At 44.8% G+C, this 18397-nt stretch overlaps 1 protein-coding gene across 3 annotated transcripts in view; it reads left to right on the top strand.

Annotated features, from left to right (window-relative positions):
• Window positions 1-18397, top strand: part of LOC309332009 (caM kinase-like vesicle-associated protein) — a 56279-nt gene that overhangs the window by 10058 nt on the left and 27824 nt on the right. Inside the window, exon 1 of one of the 3 annotated variants that reach the window (XM_081844645.1) lies at window positions 9073-9095. The exons of the other annotated variants lie outside the window; for them this stretch is intronic. The gene's annotated coding sequence lies outside the window, so the exon portion shown is untranslated. Of the gene's footprint in view, window positions 1-9072; window positions 9096-18397 lie in introns of those variants that run through there. 3 annotated transcript variants of the gene reach the window in all.

The raw sequence follows: 18397 nt of genomic DNA on the forward strand, positions 1-18397 counted from the left end.
TAAGAATGGATAGGTTTGATCTTCTTGCAGTCCATGGGACTGTCAAGAGTCTCCTCCAGCACCATAATTCAAAAGCATCAATTCTTCGGTCATCAGCCTTCTTAATGGTCCAGCTCTCACTTCCATACATCACTACTGGGAAAGCCATAGCTTTAACTATATGGACCTTTGTTGGCAAGGTGATGTCTCTGATTTTTAAGATGCTGTCTAGGTTTATCATTGCTTTTCTCCCAAGAAGCAGGCGTCTTTTAATTTTGTGGCTGCTGGAGACTTCCGGGTTAGCGCCTCCGGCAATGGCGGAGCTCCTCCGATCGGGAGGAACCGGCTCCGTGAAAAACAGGGTCTGACCGCCACGGCGATGGCGGAGACCCTTAGAAATCACAGACGGGAGTAGTCTGTGAACCTGGGATTCGGCTGGCACCTTTAGCGCCCACCTACTTGCGGGGAGACCCGGTATCGGGAATCCGGAGCGACGTGGGGTGAGAGGCACGGTGCTTTGAATCAACCACTTATTTCACGGAGCGAAGCCGCATTGCCGCTGTCCGAGAGCGCTGACTTTTTTCCTGTGGACAATTGGATTCTAAACAACAACCCGTGAGTAGAACGGGAAATTGAGCTTTTAAATAATTTAATTTGGCACCGAACGGGGAAGGTCTAATCAGGACGTCCACCTTCCCTTTCTGTAAATAGACTGAAGCAAAGTAGTTATTAACTAAGGTTTTGGAAAGTCTCGTGTAAAGGATTAAAACTCCACTGATTGAAACCATCAATTCTGACCAAGTGAACTTGCAGGAGAAGGTGGAAAATTAAAGATTGAAGCATCACGTCTCTGAACCTGGGAACGGTTTGCAAAAAGTCCATCGACGGTAAACAGGACAAATTTGACAGCTAGCTTTAACTTGACAGCTAGCTTTAATTTGACAGTTGGCATTAATTTGACAGCTAGCTTAAAAAGAAAGACATTGTTTCTATTGTCTGCTTCTGCACTTAAAAAGAAGAAAAAGTAACTGGGAACTGTTATTAATTTACTTTTGGAATTGTGCTGGAAAGGATTGATATAAATTGAGACTGCTTCCCTCTAGAGGGAGTTTTGAGACATTGTTACAAGTGTGCAGCTGCAAAATTATTCTGAAGATAAGGACTGTGAGAAACTAGTTTTGAACTTGAATTTCTTAAGAATGTCGGTAAAGGAAGAAGTAGCATCTGCTCTGAATAGGACAATTTATCTGCTGGGAAAGCTGCATAAACAGATAGATGTCATGGCTACTAATATTGATATCTTGGGAACAAAAGTGGGCATCAGCATAGAAGTCGACAAGAACCCGGCACAAGAATCTTTCTTAACTGAACAAATTGATGAATTAGAGAAGGAGAAAGTTGCTGCTGTTGTTGCTGTTGTTGAATATAAAGCAAAATATGGGGGAGCTTGAACCCTAAAGAACTTGAGGCCTTATATGACTGTAATTAGGAGAAGCCAGTTTTTGAAGATGGGTGCCTGGCCTGATCTGGTAAAGGAAAGGTGGAGAGATCCCTTTATGCAGGGATCAAATGACTTTTGGAATATGAATTTGAGCCAGGAGGAGATTGGAGCTTCGGGGGCCTTTGGACTTGGAAGAACTGTGAAACAAGGTTTGGAATACTTTATGGGCCCTAGCTCTAATTATGGAAACCTGGCAGACTTGTCAAGAAGGAATATAAGCATCGTGGGGTTGGAGCTCCCCCGAGATATGCTTTTTAGCACCAAAGTTTATCAAGAAGATCGGCAGAAGGGAAATGAAGAAGGGTTAAGAGCCTCGGATATCAGATCTCCGGGTTGATGGACGCTGGGAAGTTGATGGAACAGAGGGCAGGGGCCTGGACCGGGCAGGGGAGACGGAGGAAAGAAATTGGGAATTAAAAGTGTATATAATGATTTTTTTCTAAAAAAATAATAATAATGAGAAATGGAAAAATCGTGGAATGAAACTTTTATGACCCTAGGGGAAATGTCTTAAGAGATTAAGTTCAATATATTAGTTTTAATGAGAAATAAGATTAAATAAAGTAAAAATGGATGATTAATTGGTGAAAGAAGAGAATGTTAAACTACAGTATATTAAGATAAATTATTAGGATAAAAACAAGGATGAAGGATTTGCTGGAATATCTAACTGAATCAGAATACAAAGAGGGGAGGTGTGAGGAGGTCAAGGAAATAAGTTAAAGAAGGAAAGTTATGTAAAGGTTTGATTTGTTCTTTTCTTTTCTTTTTCTCTTGATTCTATGCATTTTTTTGGCTTGTTTTTCGTCTGTTTTCCATTTTTTATCTTTTTCTTTTGATGTGACTTGTTTTCATGTATTGCTTTCTTTTTTGGTTTAATTGGGTGTTTTTTTTGTTGTTACTTATGTAACCTTTAAAATTTTAATAAAAATCTTAAAGAAAAAAAAAATTTGTGACTGCTGTCACCATCTGCAGTGATCATGGAACCCAAGAAAGTAAAATCTCTCACTGCCTCCATTTCTTCCCCTTCTATTTGCCAGAAGGTGATGGGCCCAGTGGCCATGATCTTCGTTTTTTTAATGTTGAGCTTCACACCATATTTTGCGCTCTCCTCTTTCACCCTCATTAAAAGATTCTTTAATTCCTCCTCACTTTCTGCCATCAAGGTTGTGTCATCTGCATATCTGAGGTTGTTGATATTTCTTCCGGCAGTCTTAATTCATCCAGTCCAGCCTTTCGCATGATGAATTCTGCATATAAGTTAAATAAGCAGGGAGACAATATGCAGCCTTGTCGTACTCCTTTCCCAATTTTGAACCAATCAGTTGTTCCATATCCAGTTCTAACTGTAGCTTCTTGTCCCTCATAGAGATTTCTCAGGAGACAGATGAGGTGATCAGGCACTTCCATTTCTTTAAGAACTTGCCATAGTTTGCTGTGGTCGACACAGTCAAAGGCTTTTGCATAGTCAAGGAAGCAGAAGTAGATGTCTTTCTGGAATTCTCTAGCTTTCTCCATAATCCAGCGCATATTTGCAATTTGGTCTCTGGTTCCTCTGCCTCTTCTAAATCCAGCTTGCACTTCTTGGAGTTCTCGGTCCACATACTGCTTGAGCCTTCCTTGTAGAATTTTAAGCATAACCTTGCTAGCGTGTGAAATTAGTGCAATTGTGCGGTAGTTGGAGCATACTTTGGCACTACCCTTCTTTGGGATTGGGATGTGGACTGATCTTCAATCCTCTGGCCACTGCTGAGTTTTCCAAACTTGCTGGCATATTGAGTGTAGCACCTTCACAGCATCATCTTTTAAAATTTTAAATAGTTCAGCTGGTATATCATCACTTCCACTGGCCTTGTTATTAGCAGTGCTTTCTAAGGCCCATTTGACTTCACTCTCCAGGATGTCTGGCTCAAGGTCAGCAACCACACTACCTGGGGTGTACGAGACATCCATATCTTTCTGGTATAATTTCTCTTGTCACCTCTTCTTTATGTCTTCTGCTTCTGTTACGTCCTTACCACTTTTGTCCTTTATTATGGTAATCTTTGTACGAAATGTGCCTTTCATATCTCCAATTTTCTTGAACAGATCTCTGGTTCTTCCCATTCTGTTGTTTTCCCCTATTTCTTTGCATAGCTCGTTTAAGAAGGCCGCCTTGCCTCTTCTTGCTATTTTTTGGAAATCTGCATTCAATTTCCTGTATCTTTCACTATCTCCCTCGCATTTTGCTTGCCTTCTCTCCCCCACTATTTGTAAGGCCTCGTTGGACAGCCACTTTGCTTTCTTGCATTTCCTTTTCATTGGGATGGTTTTCGTTGCTGCCTCCTGTATAATGTTACAAGCCTCCATCCATAGTTCTTCAGGCACTCTGTCCACCAAATCTAAATCCTTAAACCTGTTCCTCACTTCCACTGTGTATTCATAAGGGATTTGATTTAGATTGTATCTTACTGGCCCAGTGATTTTTCCTACTTTCTTCAGTTTAAGCTTGAATTTTGCTATAAGAAGCTGATGATCTGAGCCACAGTCAGCTCCAGGTCTTGTTTTTGCTGACTGTATAGAGCTTCTCCATCTTTAGCTGCAGAGAATATAATCAATCTTATTTTGATGCTGCCCATCTGGTGATGTCCATGTGTTGTGTTGTTGGAAAAGCGTGTTTGTGATGACCAGCTTGTTCTCTTGACAGAACTCTATTAGCCTTTGCCCTGCTTCGTTTTGATCTCCAAGGCCAAACTTGCCAGTTGTTCCTTTTATCTCTTGATTCCCTACTTTAGCATTCCAATCCCCTATAATGAGAAGAACATCCTTCTTTGGTGTCATTTATATAAGGTGTTGTAAGTCTTCATAGAATTGGTCAATTTCATTTTCTTCAGCACCAGTAGTTGGTGCATAAACTTGGATTACTGTGATGTTAAAAGGTCTGCCTTGGATTCGTATCGAGATCATTCTATCATTTTTGAGATTGCATCCCAGTACAGCTTTCGACACTCTTTTGTTGACTATGAGGGCCACTCAATTTCTTTTACGGGATTCTTGCCCCCAGTAGTAGATATGATGGTCATCCGTACTGAATTCGCCCATTCCCATCCATTTTACTTCACTGATGCCCAGGATGTCAATATTTATTCTTGCCACCTCATTTTTGACCACATCCAACTTACCAAGATTCATAGTTCTTACATTCCAGGTTCCTATGCAATATTCTTCTTTACAGCATTGGACTTTCCTTTCGCTTCCAGGCATATCCGCAACTGAGCGACCTTTTGGCTTTGGCCCAGCCGCTTCATCAGCTCTGAATCTACTTGTACTTGTCCTCCACTCTTCCCCAGTAGCATGTTGGACGCCTTCCAACCTGAGGGGCTCATCTTCCAGTGTCATGACTTTTATATGCCTGTTGTCTTTGTCCATGGAGTTTTCTTGGCAGGGATACTGGAGTGGCTTGCCGGTTCCTGCCCCAGGTGGATCACGTTTGGCCAAAACTCTCCACTATGACCTGTTCATCTTGGGTGTCCTGCTCGGCATCGTTCATGGCTTCTCTGAGTTATTCAAACCCCTTTGCCACGGCAAGGCAGTGATCCATGAAGGGGCCTGTGAATTACCTTGCATTATTTAAGATATTGCTATTAGCCTCTAACTATGGGACACGGGTGGCGCTGTGGGTAAAACCTCAGCGCCTAGGACTTGCTGATCGCATGGTTGGTGGTTCGAATCCCCGCGGCGGGGTGCGCTCCCATTGCTCAGTCCCAGCACCTGCCAACCTAGCAGTTTGAAAGCACCCCCAGGTGCAAGTAGATAAATAGGGACCCCTTTATAGCGGGAAGGTAAACAGCGTTCCGTGTGCTGCTCTGGTGCTGGTTCGCCGGAGCAGCTTCGTCACGCTGGCCACGTGACCCGGAAGTGTCTGCGGACAGCGCTGGCTCCCGGCCTCTAGAGTGAGATGAGCGCACAACCCTAGAGTCTGTCAAGACTGGCCTGTACAGGCAGGGGTACCTTTACCTTTACCTTTATTAGCCTCTAAAGCCCTGAACGACTTGGGACCCAGGTACCTAAATGGATGTCTGTCCCTATCCTGTTCACCACGTGCCATGGGGTCAGCTGGAGAGATCCTGTTTGCAGTCTCACCCCCACCCCTGAGACACTAGGAGGGTGACCTGTCCCATCAGGGCATTTTCTGTGGTGGCTCCCCAATTCTGAAACTTCTTCCTTGGGGAAATACCATTGGCCTCTCTAGTGGATTGAAACTAAAGATTGTTTTGTTTCACCAGGCATTTGGTTGAAGAGTATTTACTATTGTATTTAACTGATCTGCTACTCTCTTGTCTACTCTGTAGCTCATGGAATTTTATTGATTTTATAGTAGTTTTATTTATGTTTCTTTTTTTGTTTCCCATTTACACACATACATTTTCATGCCTGTTGTAAGTCATCTTGGGCTCCATATTTGAGGGAAAGTGTGGCCTTCAAGGCACACTCGCATCATATATGCAAAGCCCATGGCTTCCCTGCTCCCAATAATCCTGGGAACTGTAGTGGATTAAGGGTGCTGGGAATTATAGCTCTGTGCAGGGTAAAGCCATGACTGTTAAAGCGGTATAAATGGGCTTTCAATGTATGGTGTGGATTTGACTTTGTCTAACAAACAAATTATTCAATTTTTCTTTTAGGATCTAGGACTCAGATGGGAATTTGAACAGAATATAGTCATAGAAAGTAGTTCTGGTTGTAGCAATAGGCACTCATTGCACTTAGAAAATGAAAAATACTTCACAGACATTACCTGAGTAATCCTTACAACTATTCTGTAAGATAGGTCAATATTATAATCCCCACTCTGAACAAGGAAGGGAATGAGGTTAAGGCCAGAAATAAACAACAGCTTGTTATTGTTTTTCCAGAGTTGAAGGCAGTTTGAAAGAGAGACCACTATTCACTTTTTTAAAGAAGAGAATAAAAGTATAAAATTGAAAGATTTGTTAAATTACTTTCTTATTGCTGCAAGTCCACCAATTGCCCAAATATGGAAAACATAGTCTGAAATAAACACCTCATTGTGGTGGAGTAATATATGGAAAAATGCAGGACATAAAAAACTTATATGGTACACCCATTTTTTTAAAGGAAAAACATGTTGTCTCAGTTTGGTGGGATTTATGTAAATGAATACATTAAAAAAGAAAAAATACATTTGTCTCTTCTTGACGTAGGTGACCCTGTGGTTTAAACCACAGAGCCTAGGGCTTGCCGATTGGAAGGTCGGCAGTTCAAATCTCTGTGATGGGGTGAGTTCCCGTTGCTCGGTCCCTGCTCCTGCCAACCTAGCAGTTCGAAAGCATGAAGTGCAAGTAGATAAATAGGTACCGCTCCAGCGGGAAGGTAAACGGCGTTTCCGTGCGCTGCTCTGGTTTGCCAGAAGCGGCTTAGTCATGCTGGCCACATGACCTGGAAAAACTGTCTGTAGACAAATGTCGGCTCCCTCAGCCAGTAAAGCTACAACCCCAGAGTCATCTGCAACTGGACTTAATGGTCAGGGGTCCCTTTACCTTTACAAGCCTCTCATGAAATTTGGGATAAGGACACCTAATTGCTTGAAAAAGTTTCTTGATGTAATATAGAGCCTTTTATTATTGGTACTCCTTATGTCTCTGATAGTTTCAGTTGTGGGTCTATGTTTCTGTATATTTTTAAAGTCATATGCGCCACACTTCTTGCTCTCATTTCCTATGACTGTACTCTCCACTTACCTGTCTGCATCTTATTGCAAATATCCGAATAAGCAGCTTTATCATTTCTTATTGTGAATATAACATCCTATGTCAGCCTTGGTTTGGTTTGGTTTAGTTTTTATGTGTTTGTCTCATAAAGTTTTATTTTGTTATCAGAAAAAAAGAACAGAACAGAACAGAACAGAACAGAACAGAACAAAAAAGAAAAGAAAAGAAAAGAAAAGAAAAGAAAGAGGGATCACTATTCATAGTGTGTGCATTTCCCCTACTTCTGCTTCTGGTAAACAGGTTTGGGAGGTTTTTGGCATTGTTTGGAAAGCTTGCAACACCTGTTCAAACCAAAAGGACAAAGGAAATATATGAGTGCACCACAAGGAGCAAAACCAACTAGAATCCCACTATTAAGTCTCTTCAAAACTTCTGTCTGTCCCATCTTAGAGAAGGTGGTTTCTTTAAGGCTATCTGGTGAACTTATGGCAAAAGGTGGGATTTGAAACTAAAGATTTGGCTAGCTTGGTTAAGGAGGTTAGAAAGGAAAATATGCACCACAATCTTGGAACAGTAAGAGATATAAGGGGTCTCAGCATCCCCCTTGGGTTTGGCTCTCTTGGAACAAAGGTCACTGCAGGCATCTGATGTTTCCTGCTGCATTAGGAGGGGTTTTCTACACATAGACATATAGGCTGAGCAGTTGGAAGAAACCATGGCATTAATATTCCTATTGATCCTGTCTAAGCAGGAGATAACCAGAGCATGCACCACTCTGGCCAGACAGTCTGTGGGCAGGGAGGGTCTCCGCCTGCGTACCAGATGGAGCTGGTAGACAGCTGCCCTGGACACAGAATAGACCTGCCCCTCCATGGACAGCTGTGAGTCCCAAATGACTCCCAGGCTGCGCACCTGGTCCTTCAGGGGCACAGTTACCCCATTCAGAACCAGGGAGTCCCCCACACCAGCCCGCCCCCTGTCCCCCAAGAACAGTACTTCTGTCTTGTCGGGATTCAACCTCAATCTGTTAGCCACCATCCATCCTCCAACTGCCTCCAGACACTCACACAGGACTTTAAGCAGAGGCTTGACAACCATATGTCAGGAGTGCTCTGATGGTGTTTCCTGCTTGGCAGGGGGTTGGACTCCATGGCCCTTGTGGTCTCTTCCAACTCTATGATTCTATGATTCTATGACTTTCACCACCTTCACTGGTTCCAATTTAAAAGAGGTAGAGCTGGGTATCATCTGCATACTGATGAACACCCAGCCCAACCCCCCTGATGATCTCTCCCAGAGGCTTCATATAGATGTTAAAAAGCATGGGGGGGGAGAGAGAAAGAGAGAAAGAGAGAATATCAGGGGATGCATTAGGAGAAAGCTGGCATACAAATAGAAAATCCTATTATCTGATTCTGCATATTAGTTGTTGTCTGCTATATTTGTGGTGAATACTGAAGCACATCCACTAAATACAGTTTTCTTGTTCTGGTACCAGATTCCACACCCCCCCTACAATATAGAGAACTTGAAATGTTTGTAATATTTGGCAATTAAATGTACATTTTATTTAATATTTATTTCATACAATTTATACGTTGCTTGATTGCAAGAAAAGAAAAGAAAGAAAATCAACCCACAAAGTGGTTTACAAAAAGATAAAACAATAAAGCCAAGAAAAATGTACAGCCCGACTTCAAATCATATAAAGTCAAAGGCCAAGGTCCCTGCTTGTTTACTTAGCACCATCGATGTTCATGGCACTCTATAGAGGCCGGGGGGTGGGGCGACTACCATGTGATATTTGTTTTGTTTTCCTCCAAGAGCAGCCAGCAGCGGCACCTGCAACCCCTGCCGTGTGATATGCCAAACTGCATTTGAAAGAGGGTGCAATTTCAAAAGCAGTAAGTGTTGCAGCACGCGAGAGGGTCAGGTGTTTCAAAGAAGAGAGATATGGCTTTAGAATTCCAGTTTGGTTAGATACAGCTTCCTTGTATGAACCTGAGAAGTTCCGGGAGATTTCCTTCCCATTGTCTCCAAGATTCATGAATGGGACATGCCACTGATCATCCTTCATAGAAGGGTTTTCACGCTGTCTCCTCTGTGGCCCCAGCAGAAGGTGGCGCTCTCCCGCCCAGTGCAAATGGGGTAGCCAAGGAGGTACCTCTGTCTGTGTGTGTGTGCATGCATAAAGATGTATAGGAGGGTAGCTAGTAAGGGAGCCCAGGTTTGGAAGGGATCTCCCGTGCCATGGGGGGGGTGCCTTGGCCACCCTTGTATCCCAGGGTTTATGTTTTCCAGTGGAGTCATAACATGCCTAATGAAGAGGCCCCCCTGCGTAGTCACAAAATACAGCCATCTGCTTACAAAATACTTACTGGTTGTGCTGGTATGCAGATTTGCATTTCTGTCTCCAGTGGGGGGGGGTTGTGTGCAAAATATCTATATACAGATGCACCACATTATGTGTGTTCATTTTGAGATCCGGCAACTGTTCACGGCTTGGTGCCTCAGTGCATCCTCCCTTGGGTTTGTGGCGTGGCATGTTTGTGCAGCTAAGCATGGTTGCTTATGCCTATCTGCATGTAAATTGCTTTTTTGTCCGTGAGACACTTGCGCTGCCTGAGCCGGGACGAAGCCTGGTATGTGCGCAGAGGCATGCCCTCAGCGGTGTGTGCGCACTTTGTGGGGCATGTGAACGTGGCACTGGCACAGATGCCAGTCTTGACACAGATGTTCACGCTGTGTGGCCATTTGTGTGCCTGAGCATCCCCCCTCCCCTGCACCTTGGCACTTTGACGGAAAAACTCACAGGCATTCCTTGGTTCCCTATCTGTTTGTCAGGTGCGCCTCTACTGGTTTTGCATCTCCTGTTGCAAACAACACAAGGTAGGGTGTGAGCAAGTGCCTGCCTCTCTCGCTGACTGTGTGTGTCTCCTGCTGGATGTGCCTGGGCCTTCCTTCCATCCTCGCCTGTTAAGGTACCTGACACTAACGGTGCTTTGCTGGGTTGCCATGGCAATGCCTGTCTTCTTGGAGGTTACAGCCTGGATAACAGGGTTACGAGAACTTCCCACAGGCTCTCTCTCTCTGGCAGCAACAGGTTCTGAGCAGCTGAGGCTGAGAAACCCAGAAGAGGGAGGGGGTCTTCAGCAGGAAACGTTGAAGGAGGTTGTCTGATGGGACAGGGGCAGCAGAAGAAGAGAGGGGCAGGCGTGGGTGCACAGTCTTTTGTCTCCATCTAAGCAGCAGTCCACCCTCAGAATCGTATGCAGACTCTGGCTGCCCTGTGGGGATCATCACATCAAAAGCTCCTCTGATCTCCTCTCTTCCTTCCCCTCCTTATTCTCTCTCCTGCGCTCCCTCTTCTGCAAATTCATCCCTGGCGGCTGTTTCTCCAGGTTCCTTCATGGTTTTTTAAGAGGGTACAAATATTTTTTTCACCTTCTCCTCTGCTTCTTCTGGTCATAAAGTGATGAAGCTATCAGTCCCCAGATGTGCGCATACACTGCAAGCAGCCATGCACACTCCCTCGTCCCAAGCCACACACTGTGATCACCCCCCCCCCATAAAACCCACAGCTGGGGATGAGCTAATTGTCTTCCAAGTGTGGCACTGCCCCCTCGTGGCATGTGGGCAACTCCACAGCCACCCCTAGGAACTTTGTAGAAAGGAGAGCGTTGTGTAATCGTTGTGACAGCAGAGCGATGGAAACAGAAAAATGCTTTCTGCTTCAGCGTCCCAAATATGGTGAAGTGCGCGAAAGAGATTCTGCACATGCAGCCGCAGACGATGTCTCGCTAGCAAGCAATGGAGGAGAAACTGTGCCTTAGTCTGGCGGAAAGAGAGGAAGAGCGGCATTTTTCCAAAGCCCCTCATTTGAGCTTCATTTTTAAAAACTGTTCCTTTTCATTATATCTCTTTTGCTCCTGATTTCCGCCCTGGGCTTCTTTGGCTGCCCGGAACGGGTACAATGGAATCTGTGCTCTATTGTACGCCCATCAAACTTAACAATGAAATGCATCCGAACAAGCTGTGTTGTCCTAGCTTTCCCCAAGATTGCTCAAAAAGCAAAACGCAGGAGGCAAGGAGAAGACACATCTTCCAGTACTAGATCTGCCAGGATTGTCCCTGGACATTTCAACATCAAAAGATGAAAATCCAAAAGGCTTCTTCTCAATCCCCTGACACTCTGCTGTTAGAAAATAAACAGCAATTTGTAGTAGACACAGCCTAAGATGTTTTTCTGCCTTGGGTAAGGGACATCTCTCTCTCTCTCTCTCTCTCTCTCTCTCTCTCTCTCTCTCTCTCTCTCTCTCACACACACACACACACACACACACACACACACACACACACAGAATCATAGAATCCTAGAATCCTAGAGTTGGAAGAGACCCCAAGGGCCATCGAGTGCAACCCCCTGCCAAGCAGGAGACATACACAGCCACCCCAGACATCCTTTTTATTGTGTATTCACGATGATATGTGCTTGTGGTGATATCCACACTTTCAGTGTTTCTTCCAACCAGGGCAAGTGCTGGAACATCCTGCTGAAATCCTGTGACTTGCCACAAAAGTTCTGGTTTATACTTTGTCTTTCTTTCCTTGTGCCCCTCCAGAGGGCAATAAGATGGTAGCATTTGGGAAAGATCATGGAACAATAAATCGGGCAGAATGATATGTAGGCGGTCCAATATGCCCACCCCTAAAGCACTCTTAGTGCATTCATGGCATGTTGCCATCTGGAGAAGCCCAATCATTGCACATGCAGAAGATGATGGACAGGCTGTTGTGAATTACTGCAGTGCTGGGAGAGCAGCAGTGCAGAGAAGGACAAGCAAGGCAGGCCCCACGACAGAGGGAGCTCCACCCTTCAACACCACAACTACGAGTCCTTGCTCCCAAGCATCTGCTGTCTGAGGTTGCTGCCTCACTCTGCCCAATGGTAGGGCCAGCCCTGACTGAAACTTTGGAGTAACTGTGCTCCAAATTTGCTCCCTGAGGCTGGGCTTGAGAGCTGAACATATTTCCTTGCCAAATGTGGAAAGTTTGTAACCTAAAATGGGAGATGGAAAATTGCTTGCATGAGATGCAACAGTTGCATGCAACATTTCTCCGGTGAAAATAGGGACATCCAATTCCATAATGATAATGTTACTATTTACACCCCACACATCTTACTGGGTTGCCCCAGCCACTCACTCTGGGCAGCTTCCAATACATATAAACATTTAAAAACATTAAGAAATTCCCTATACAGGATTGCCTTCATACGACTCAGGAGTTGGATAACTCCAAACCCTCCAACATTTATCTGATGAAAATAGGGAAGTCCTAAGGAAAAGTGGGACATTCTGGGATCAAATCAGAAATCAGGGCAGCTTTGCCAAATCAGGGATGTCCCTGGAAAATAGGGACACTTGGAGGGTCTGCAGCTGTCATTCATCTTCAGGGTTCAATTCCCTTTCCAGGGCTTGTATGGAGGAGGGAATAATGTACCTGATCTCCAGTGAACATGCATGCCTATACATTAGGGCTGAGATTCTCAACCTTCTTGGGTCCATGGCTCCCTTAACCAACTACATTCTTTCTGCAGCTCCCCTGTGGGGCTCAGGAGCCCAGTTTTGTCACCCCTTGCTTGCAGAGCTGTCAGCCCCTCACCCTTTCCCCCCCTCCTTGTGGAGTGTTCCTTCAGCCTCCTCTCCACTCCTTTGGAGTCCTCTGGGCAGCCGCTGCTGCCGTCCCTGGTCTCTGAGCTGCTCCCCCCCACCCCAAAGAGACGTGCCTCCTCACACTGCCCCACAGAGGCCTGGGAAGCACCCCCTGGCCACCCCAAGAGGCACCCTTCACCTGGGGAGCTTGTAGCCAGGGCTGCTGCAACAAACAGCTGTGCAAGCCTTTAGGAGGCAGAGACAAGAGAGGGCCTCAGAGGGGAGGAAAGAGGGACAGAGGCCAGTGTTGCCCGCAGCACCCCTGACCATCATTCAAGGCACCCCAGGGTGCCACGGCACACTGGTTGAAAACCATCGCAACAGGGTACCACACACAGTACAGTCTTCTGTTTCACACACTGCACCTGCTAAAATCTATTTCGAACTGTGAAGGACATATTGTGGGTCTCATGGTTTCTGGCATGTATTTAACTCAAACACAGACCCTGGATTTGCTTTAAAACTGTTTGCAGAACAGATGACTACATTAGACACAGTAGAGTCTTCAGTGATGTGCAATTGTGTGTGCTGCCCAGTGGGGGGAGTTCAGGCAGAGATTTGTGGTATTAAAAATGGTGTCCGTACAGATGTGCAGCTGTTTCTGCCTGTGCAATGTGGAAGGGTGTGTGATCCAGGCAAAGTAAGCCATGATCAAGGCAGGAACTGTAGGGAACAAGTCCCTACACCATAATCTTAAGAATGTTTTTTCAAAGATAAGTCCCACTGAAAGCAATTGAACAAGTGGTTGCAATTGACTTAAATCCCACTGCTTTTAATGGGCATTACAGTGCAATCCTTAGATGCCTACACAGGGTCTACTCTCATGAAAGTGTTTATATTTTTTTTTGTCTTTTGTTTTTTTTTTTGTTTTTTTTAATAATATTTATTAGAAATTTCCAATTACAACAAAATAAAAAGAACAAAACATCCCAATTTAAAATCTTATTTTCAATAACATCTTTCCAGGACTTCCCCTCCCTCCCCCCTCTTGTATTCCAATTCTTACAAATAAATTCAGCAAGTTCTTATCCCAGTTTTTGAACTTATTATCATTAGCCCAATTTTAAAAATATTTTCCCATCCCCTAAAATCGACCTGTTCCCTTCCGCGCGTTCCCTCCTTTAATATACAATACAGATTAAAATAATCAGATATAATTAATTAAAATAAAATTATAAAATATAATTAAGATAATCAAATATAATTTTACGCCCTTTGGATTCCAAATTTCCCTCCCCCCTTTCCCGGTTGCGTTCCCAATGTTCTTCAACATCTGATGTCTTCCTGGAGCTCCCACATCTATCTAGGCCATAGTCCTTTACCAGTCATCTTTAATTTCGAATGTCCAATCTTGGAAGGAGTCTATCTCAAAAAGGCCCATTTCTTCCATCCAGATTTTTATATTTAGGAGTAAAAGCTCCAATTTTATTTCTTTAGACCTTTCAAATCTGGATGTCCCAAATGTTCCCACTTCCAACTTTGTCCAATTCTTGTTGTTCTTGTTGTTCTTGTTGTTCTTGTTGGTCTCTCTCCTCCTTTTTTTTTTTTCCTGCTCTCCTGCACAAATGTTCTAATTCCAAAAGCTTCTAATTCCTCTGCAGAGGCTCTGTTATTCAGGAACAAAACATTATGCCAAGTCCCTTCCATTCTTCAATAGATAAATCTATTGTCTCCTTTAGTGTGTAGACCTCTGTAGACAAAATAGTGTTCCATTTCTGCAGTTTCCCAGGAGATAAAAAATTCTATTCAAGTTCCAAGCCAACAATACTTGTAATATCCCTCAGCTCCTCTAGGTGGATTGCAATAACTCAATTCCCTTCCAGATCACGCCCACCAGTCAAAATAACTTGTTATTCCTTGTTTTAAACAATTTATATCCAATTTATAACAAATGTAACCGGCAAAGTCCTCGTAACAAAGTTCTCTTTTTTGTTCTTCCGCTTTGACAGCTCTTTGACAGCTGTCAAAACCTCTCTTTCTCTTCTCCTGGTGCTCTCACAAATCGCTCCCAGGATTCCGGGGGGTGGGGGTGGGGGTTGCTTTTTAATTCAATTCCACTTTTCTCCTCCAGCTCAGTCTTATAATTTTCCATCGCGAAGTTAGTAACTTTGTCAAAATAGGGTTGCGCTCGATCTTAGTTGTCAAATCCTTTACTTTAACTTCTCTACGACAGGGGGGGGGGCTGACTTCCTTTTTGTGCCTCCCCCGTTTGCTCCGAATTTTTTTTTAAAAAAATTATCCCCCTTTTTAGTCCAGGTTCCAATTACTCACGGGTTATTCTTTTAAGTCCAAATTTTCAATAGAAGTCGTCAGCGCTCTCCGTCGAATGGCATGCGGCTTCGCTCGGCAGGGGAAGCGGAGGACTCAAAGCACCACCCCCCCGTCACCCGTTCCGCAGCCTTTAAAAAGGCTCCTTCGCGGGTCGGGGGGGCGCAAAAGGTGCCAGCCGAGTCACCATGTCCATGGGTTTCAGCGCCCATGGTTTTTGAGGGTCCCCGCGGCGCCAGCGCGGTAGGACCCAGCCCCTGCTGAGCAGGCTCCCTCCGGAGCTCGGAGGGAGTCCGCCATTCGGCGATGGCGCCAACCCGGAAGTCGCATGAAAGTGTTTATAGCAGCCTCCACCAACCTGGTGCCCCCAGATGTTTTCACCCACAACTCCCATCAGCTCTAGCAAGTGTGCACTGATGAGAGTTGTGTTCCAAAACATCTGGAAGGGTCCATGTTGGTGAAGGCTGGTTTATTTGCAGCCTATGTCATGGCTCCCTTTAGCTGCACCAGGAGTGCTGGCTGCAGCCCTGGACATATTTAATATAAATTAATCCACCTGAACCCAGTGGCACTTACTGCTGAGTAACCATGCATGGGAGTGAGCTGTAAGCTACCACAGAGAGTTGGACTAATTTGATAAAAGTGCCCCCATGACCTCTTCCTGTCAGACTTTTAAAATGTATGATTACTGTATTTGTTTCCCTCTTGCTTTGTTTATTTTGCAACACTTCTTGTGAAAATAGTTCTATATTGTTCTATATTATTATGTTTTGTAGATTATTGCCAGTTTGTGAATATGTCCTAGGGAAACCTAATCAGATGGGTGGGGAATAATAATAACAATAATAATGGAATAGGACATTCCTATTTTCATCAGAGAAATGTTGGAGGGTATGATTCTATGCTAAGTGTGTCATTCTGAGCTCATTGGAAGAACGGTGGAATATAAATATAATAATAAATCAATAAATAAGGTGACAAGCTTTGACTGCAGGTTAAGCTGCCACTAAAGGTAGAAACACATGAGGGGATGAAAAAGCTGCAAATTCTACTCTGGTCCAATCCTGTCTGAGGGCTTATTTCCATTCTCTCTGCTCGTTTCTTGTTTGCCCTTCTTTCTTTCTCAGGCTTCCAGCTCCCCCACTCATTTCTCCTGCCAACTCCACAAGGTCTCTGTTTTTCAAGTACTCTGCCTCTTCTGCCCCCTCTCAGTCCTCCTGCCCATCATCCCTGGGCTGTTTCTGCTTCCTTTCAGCAATGCACACCTTCTCCCATCTCTTGGATCTAATTCCGATGCAAATAGCTGTTTCTACAGAGGGTTTTTTGTCAGGCCTCAAGACACTGCAACCCTGCTAATTACTGGTTAGCACACACACACACACACACACACACACACAAATATATATATACCCTGCCGCCTCAAAGCAGCTTCTGTTTGCAGCTTTTAAATGCACACCTTAAATGCAAATACACATTTAACATGCTGTCCACTTTGACCCAAAGTTGCACTGTTTCTCAACATTCTATTGCCGGGCAAGTAATTCAAATTAAGATGTGACACTCACTTTTGCTGTTCTAAATGGCCTCTCTGCAAACTATTTCTTGTGCATGCCTTTCTTGTCAATGAGATGACTCTACTATTAGGTAAAGTGAGCTCAGGTTAACCCTTTCATGTACGCAAGTGTGAGTCAGTAATTGTATATTTCAACAGAAGAGATGTGGGTGTTGCACAGCTTACTGTCCACCCTGATCATTTCAAGCATCTTTTTCATTGGTGCCCTTATGTGAGAAAAGCACCTGTCTCCATAATTACCTCCTCCAACTCACATCAGCTCCAGTCAGCATGGCCAATGGTCAAGGATGATGGAGTTGTGGCCCTCCTGCATTGGTCACCCTGCTTGGAAGTGTCGCCGGAAATCACCCCCCCCTTTGTCGTTTACATGTGTACCGCACAAGCACCACACACACACACGCATCTCCCCTCCCTGACCCTAGAGATGTCCCTTTAGAGGGTCATCTCTTAAAAGCCTTCCGTAGATAAGGAAGTGCTAGACTGACAGCCTTTCGCCATAGCGCTCCGCTTCGTCCTATTTTTACTGTGAGTAGACCGGGCGCCTGAACTCTAGGTCAAACAGCGGCCGCCTCAGCCAATCACCATTATCGAACAGCGCCCCTTGCGGTGGCCACGCTGGTACTGTAAGTTGCAAGCGTCTGTTCCCTCACCTTTTGACAGCTCTCAATACAATGTTTCCGAGTTTAATTGACCGTGACTGATTTAATCAAAATGTAGCAAGTTGCTTCCGAAAAGAGAAAATACTTTGAACTTCAAGGACCATATTCTTTATAAATTCACCAAAAATCAGCCGTACATCGGATTTTCATCGGACCACTTTTATTTGACTACATATTACAAGGACTATCAAAGGGGGGGGGGGGGTGACCTGATACAGGGCAACCATAATCCTTTGACCGAGCGGTCACGTACTCTGCAGCGGACGTGACAACCTTGACGACCATCGTGATGGGCTCAGACAGAAGGCTATCAGGGACACAATAACTTGCATATTTCAGTGTATTCCACACAGACTCTCACAAAGGGCTCTGACTGGATTCCCCTCAGGGGGCAGGAAACTTCGCCCTTCTCCTTTGTCCTTAAAATGACTCATGTGGGGAGGGGAGAGGAGGCTCCGGCCAGGTGTCAGGACACTCAGATTACCTGTGTAGCCCCTCCTCGACTCCTCCTAATTTTAATGTAATCATGATGTAAATATGATGTAATTTTGGGGGTGTAGCTTCGGAGATTAGCATCTAATAAAAGTTAGGGTCTTCCTTTGTTCGGGGCTTCCATTTTGTTTCACCTCGTGGACGGTGGGAGCCCTGTCGCGACAGTCTTTTCCTAAATAAAGACCAAGCCTACTGGCTGCTGTTTTGCTCTGAATTGCCCTGGTCGGTGTCTTCATTTGTCCAAGGGAGCCCTCGGATTTTCCGGTAACAGTTTTGGCGACCACGAAGGGACACTTGGTTCTCCTACAAAGGTGAGGGGGGAGATAGAGGGGATCGGGCGCCACTGGGCAACCTTAGCCCGGGGATCCCTTTTTCCTCTCCCTGCCTCCTCTTTGCGGGCGGTAATCAATCGTCACCAGAAGCCCGACCAGAGAGAGCAAAGGCAAGGTAAAGGCCGGCTAAAAGAAAAGGATCCCGGGATCTGCGGGGGACATCTTCGA

The sequence above is a fragment of the Podarcis erhardii genome, assembly GCF_964252035.2.
Source record: "Podarcis erhardii genome assembly, chromosome: 17".
In the NCBI taxonomy this organism is placed as follows: domain Eukaryota; kingdom Metazoa; phylum Chordata; class Lepidosauria; order Squamata; family Lacertidae; genus Podarcis; species Podarcis erhardii.